Here is a 6,554-nt window from a genome sequence, read left to right on the forward strand (position 1 = left end):
AAAGAAAGAAAGAAAGAAAGAAAGAAAGAAAGAAAGAAAGAAAGAAAGAAAGAAAGAAAAGAAAAGAAAAAAGAAAGAAAGAAGTAAAAGGGAAGGGAAGGGGAAGGAGGAGGAGGGGGAGGAGGAGGGAAGGGAAGGGAAGTGGGAGGGAAGGGGAGGGAAGGGAAGGAAAGGGAAAGGAAGGGAAAGGAAGGGAAAGAAATGGAAAGAGAAAATGGGGTATATGTAGCATATATGCAAAATGGAATGTTATTCATTCTTGACAAAGGACAACCTGTCATTTTTCAACAACATGGATGAACCTAGAGCATATTATGGGGTGTTGTTGTTTGTTGTTGTTTTTCTTTTTAGAGACAGTCTCGCTCTGTCGCAGACTGGAGTGTAGTGGTGTGATCTCGGCTGACTGCAACTTCTGTGGAGGATATTATGTTAAGTGAAATCAGCCAGGCACAAAAAGACAAATACCATGTGATCTCACTTATATGTGGACTGTAAAAAAGTCAATCTCATAGTAAAATGGTGGCTACCAGAGCCTAGAGAGATTGGGGAGATGTTGGTCAAACACCACAAAATCTTGGGAGGAATAAGTTCAAGGACCTATGTTACACCGTGGTGACTACAGTTAATAACAATATATTATATACTTGAAAATTACTAACAGAGTAGATTTTGTGTCTTCACCACAAAATAATGAGAGGCAATGCATATGTTAAATAGCCTGATTTAGCCATTCCATGTGTATACATGTATCAAAACATCATGTTGTACACCATAAATGTATATGATTTTAATTTATCAATTAAAAGTAAAAAATAAGACATTGGCAGAACGGATTTTTAATCATTATCTAATGGCCGGGCGCTATGGCTCATACCTGTAATCCCAGCACTTTGTTGTTGTTGTTGTTGAGACAGGGCCTCACTGTGTCACCCAGGCTGGAGTGCAGTGGCGTGCTCTTGGCTCACTACAACCTCTGCCTCCCGGGTTCAAGTGATTCTCTTGCCTCAACCTCCCGAGTAGCTGGATGGCCAGTACAGGCATGCACCACCACACCCAGCTAATTATTTTTCTTTTTTGTATTTTTAGTAGAAATGGGGTTTCACCATGTTGGCCAGGCTGGTCTCGAACTCCTGGCCTTAAGTGATCCACACATGTTGGCCTCCCAAAGTGCTAAGATTACAGACACGAGCCACTGTGCCTAGCCTAATTCCAGCACTTGGGGAGGCCAAGGTGGGCAGATCACCTGAGGTGAGGAGTTTGAGACCAGTCTGGCCAACATAGTGAAACTCTGTCTCTACTAAAAATACAAAAAAATAGCCGGATGTGGTGGTGTGCACCTGTAATCTCAGCTACTTGGGAGGCTGAGGCAGGAGAATCATGTGAACCCAGGAGATGGAGGTTGCAGTGAGCCGAGATTGCACCATTGCAATCCAGCCTGGATGACAGTGCAGGACTCCATCTCAAAAAAATATAAAAATAAAAATAAGGGATTAATATCCAGAATATATAAAGAATCCCTACAACTCAGCAACAACGACAACAACAATTTTTTAAATGGGCAAAGGACTTGAATAGTTCTCTGAAAATACACAAAGCACATGGTGCTCAACATCATCAGTCACTAGAGAAATGCAAATGAAATAGCACTTCACACCCAGTAGGATGGCTAATACTGGTAAAATGGAAAATAACATGGGTTGGCAAGGGTGTAGAGAAACTGTAACTGTCATGCATTCCTGGTGCAGATGAAAAATGAAGCAGTCCTGTGGAAAACTTAGGTGGTTCTTCCAAAAGTTAAATATAGAATTACCATATGAATACACAATTCTACTCCTAGGTACACATCCAAAAGAAGAGAAATCAGGGACTTAAGTAGATAACTGTAAAGCAATGTTCATAGCAGCATTATTTGCAATAGCTAAAAGGTGCAAACAACCAAAGTGTCAATCAACAGATGGATAAACAGAATATGGTATAAACATGCAATGGATTACTATTCAGCCGTAAAAAGAAGTGAAATTCTGCGACATGAAACAACACAGATATATGTTGAAAACATCGTGATCAATGAAACAAGCTAGACACAAAGAACAAGTATTTTTATTCCACTTACATACCTAGAATAGGCAAATTCATAGAGACAAAGTAGAAAAAATGTTATCAGGGGCTGAGGGAGAAGCTATGCATTAGGGAGTTACTGTTTAATAGGTACAGAGCTTCTGTTTGGGATAATGAGAAAGTGCTGAAAACAATGGTGACAGTTGCCTAACATTGTGACTATATGTCATTGAATTGTACACTTAAAAACGGCTAAAATAGTGAATTGTTGTGTATACCTTATCACACACAAAAAAATTTAATTACAATTTAGAGGGTACTATAAACAGACTCTAAGATAGTCCCTAATGATCCCTGCCTTGTGGTATTCAAACCCTATATAAACTTGTCCTGTAATAAAACAAGGCAAAAGTGAGTGTGTGACTTCCAGTCTGGGACATAAAAAAATTGTGGCATGACATTTTCTTCTGGATCCACTCATTTGGGGTAAACTAGTCATGTCATGAACAGCTCCATGGACAGGTCCACATAGTGAGCAATTGAGCACCTTGTCAGCAACCATGTAAATGAGCTTGGAGGCAAATCCTTTAGTTCAATCCAGCTTTCAGACGTCAACCCTGGGTAACATCCTAAGTGCAACCTTACAAGAGCTCCTGAGCCAAAACAGCAAGCTAAATGTTCCTAGATTTTTTTTTTAAATTGCCCTTATTGATAACACCATGATATAATTTGTAAGTAGCTTGGGGTTTTTTGCTTTTAGAGACAAGGTCTCACTCTGCTTACTCTTACCCAGGCTGGAGTGCAGTGGTGTGATTACAAAACAGCTCACTGCAGCTTCATCTGCTACTCCTGGGCTCAAGCGATCCTCCCACCCCGGCCTCCCAAAGCACTGGATTACAGATAAGAGCCAGTGTGCCTGGCCATCTCCTGAATTTCTGATACTGCTAAATACGGGGGCAATTGTTATGCAGTAGATAACTTATTTGGTAAGGATGGTGAAAAAAAGGTTAAAGTCTAAAAATCATTAAAGAAAATCATCACATAATGCTGGTATTTTCATCACCTGAAACATTGCATAAAATTTCCTATAATAAAACAGGTATTTCAAGTTAGTGTGTAATAAATAATAGACTTTTTTTTTTGAGACAGTTTCGCTCGTCACCCAGACTGGACTGCAATGGCACGATCTCAGCTCACTGCAACCTCTGCCTCCTGGGTTCAAGCGATTCTCATGTCTCAGCCTCCCAAGTAGCTGTGATTACAAGCATGAGTCACCACCACACCTGGCTAAGTTTGTATTTTTATAGACAGCGTTTCACCATGTTGGCCAGGCTGGTCTCAAACTCCTCCCCTCAGGTGATCCGCCCGCCTTGGCCTCCCAAAGTGCTGGGATTACAGGCATGACCCACCGCGCCCAGGCGGCGAATAATAGACTTTAAAGGAACAAAGGAGAAAATGTCAATCTTAGGGAACAAGAAAGTTAAGCTCACACACGATACTGAAATAACTTGAATCAAATTTAATTGGCATTAAAAGTTTTTATTTAGAATTTGATCCACAATCTATACAAGTTATTTACAAGGCATGAAAATGGAAAACAGCACAAAATACAATTGAGGTATAAGCTCAGAGCACAGTATGTCATGTTTCAATAAATATAATTCAAAATTTGTAAACTAGGTGACCAGATACATGAGTCTTATTTTTAGTAAAACCATATAAAATATTTATTTCACGTGAGGTAGAGGACAGTTTTTCTGTGTCATGTAATGCAACCAACCACAGCAACTTTTAACTGTAAAACTGTACATCATTGGCAAATTTTTAAATTTAATTATGGTCAATGTCAATTATTTGTTTCAACAGTTGCAGAACACATATTTCATTTACTGCCTTCACAGATTAGAAATTCAAAAATAATTTAAGACTACTATGTTGGCTTAAAATTATCAGGATAGGCCGGGCGCGGTGGCTCAAGCCTGTAATCCCAGCACTTTGGGAGGCCAAGGCAGGCTGATCATCTGAGGTCAGGAGTTCGAGACCAGCCTGGCCAACACAGCAAAACACTGTCTCTCCTAAAAATACAAGAATTAGCCAGCATGGTGGCGGGTGCCTCTAATACCAGCTACTCGGGAGGCTGAGGCAAGAGGAGAATCACTTAAGCCTGGGAGGTGGAGGTTGCAGTGAGCCAGGATAGCATCACTGCACTCCAACCTGGATGACAAAGTGAGACTCTATCTCAAAAAAAAAATTTTATCTGTAGCATGCGGTGCTATTTGATAGCCTTTTACCTATAGTAAAATTTCTTTCAATAATATTCCCAGCATCTTCACCAGGAGTATATTCCATCTCAAGAAACCACTTTCTTTGTTCGTCCATAAGAAGCAACTCTGCATCTGTCCAGGTTTTGTCCTGTGATTGCAGCAATTCAGTCGCATCTAATTCTAGTCCTTTTACTATTTTCACCACATCTGTGGTGACTTCCTCCACTAAGGTTTTGAATCCCTCAAAGTCATGCAGGAGGGTTGGACTCTGCTTCTTAACTTGTGAATGTTTATATTTTGACCTCCTCCCATGAATCATGAGTGTTCTTAATGTCATCTAAAATGATGAATCCTTTCCAGAGGTTTTGTGTTTATCTTGCCCAGATCCAACAGAGGAATCACTATCTATAGCAGCTATAGCCTTACAAAATCTATTTCTTAAATAATAAAACTTGAGGCGCAGCACGGTGGCTCATGCCTGTAATCCCAGCACTTTGGGAGGCCGAGGCGTGTGGATCACAAGTTCAGGTGTTCAAGACCAGCCTGACCAATATGGTGAAACCCCTTCTCTACTAAAAATACAAAAATTAGCTGGGTGTGGTGGTGCGTACCTGTAATCCCAGCTACTTGGAAGTCTGAGGCAGAAGAACTGCTTGAATCTGGGAGGCGTAGGTTACAGTGATCCAAGATCACTCAACTGCACTCCAGCCTGGGCAACAGAGTGAGACACCATCTCGAAAAATAATAATAATAATAATAGTAAAACTTGAAAATCAAAATTACCTCTTGATTCATGAACTTCAGAATATATGTTGTGTAAGCAGGCATGAAAACAACATTAATCTATTTGTACATCTCCATCAGAGCTCTTGGGTAACCAGATACATTGTCAAAGAGTAGTAATATTTTGAAAGAAACATCGTTTTCTGAGCAGTAAGTCTCAAAACAGGGCTTAAAATATTTTGTAAATCATGCTGTAAACAGATGTGCTGTCATCCAGGCTTTGTTGTAGCATTTATAGAGCACAGGCAGAGTAGATTTAGCCTAATTCTCAAGGACCCTGGGATTTTCAGAATGGTAAATAAGCATTGGCTTCAACATAAAGTCAGCAGCTGTATTCGCCCCTAAAGGGAGTCGGCCTGTCTTTCGAAGCTTTGAAACCAGGCATTGACTTCTCTTTAGCAATGAAAGTCCTAGATGGCATCTTCTTCAGATAAGATAAAGGTGTTTCATCTATATTGAAAATCTGTTGTTTGGTGTAGTCAGCTTCATCAGTGATCATAGCTAGATATTCTGGATAACTTGCTGCAGCTTCTGCGTAGGTACTTGCTGTTTCACCTTGCACATTTATATTATAGAGATGAAGTCTTCCCTTAAACCTTTGTGTGTTCACTAGAGTTGTACTTTTAATTTCCTTCAATAACTTTTCCTTTGCATTCACAGCTTGGCTAACTGTTTGGCACAAGAGGCCCAGCTTTCAGTATATCAGGGAATGTTGTAACATTCCTTCCCACTAAGCTTAATCATTTTTAAGTTTTTATTTAAAATGAGAGTTAAGTATTTATTTTTTTATTGTATTTTTTATTTTAATTTTTTTTATTTTTTTTTGAGACAGAGTCTCACGCTGTCACCCAGGCTGGAGTACAATGACGCAATCTCTGCTCACTGCAACCTCCACCTCCCAGGTTCAAATGTTTCTCCTGCCTACGCCTCCTGAGTAGCTGGGTTTACAGGTGCACACCACCATGCCCGGCTAATTTTTGTACAGAATGGCAGTAGTAAGTCTTTACCGATCAATAATTACCTTGAATGTAAAGGATTTAAATTCCTCAATCAAAAGGTCTACTATGATAGGGTGGGCTAGGTGTGGTGGCTTATGTCTGTAATCCCAGCACTTTGGAAGGCGGAGGCAGGTAGGTTGCTTGAGTTCAGGAGTTCAAGACCAGCCTGGCCAACATGGTGAAACCCAATTTTTACTAAAAATAGAGGCCAGGCATGGTGGCTCACACCTGCAATCCCAGCAGTTTGGGAGACCAAGGCAGGCAGATGAGTTGAGGTCAGGAGTTCAAGACCAACCTTGCCAACATGGCGAAACCCCACCTCTACTAAAAATATAAAAATTAGCCAGGTGTGATGGCGGACACCTGTAGTTCCAGCTACTTAGGAGGCTAAGGCAGGAAAATTGCTTGAACCTGGGAGGTAGAGGTTGCAGTGAGCTAAGATGGTGCCACT

This window comes from Colobus angolensis, unplaced genomic scaffold (genome assembly GCF_000951035.1).
Source record: "Colobus angolensis palliatus isolate OR3802 unplaced genomic scaffold, Cang.pa_1.0 Scaffold289, whole genome shotgun sequence".
In the NCBI taxonomy this organism is placed as follows: domain Eukaryota; kingdom Metazoa; phylum Chordata; class Mammalia; order Primates; family Cercopithecidae; genus Colobus; species Colobus angolensis.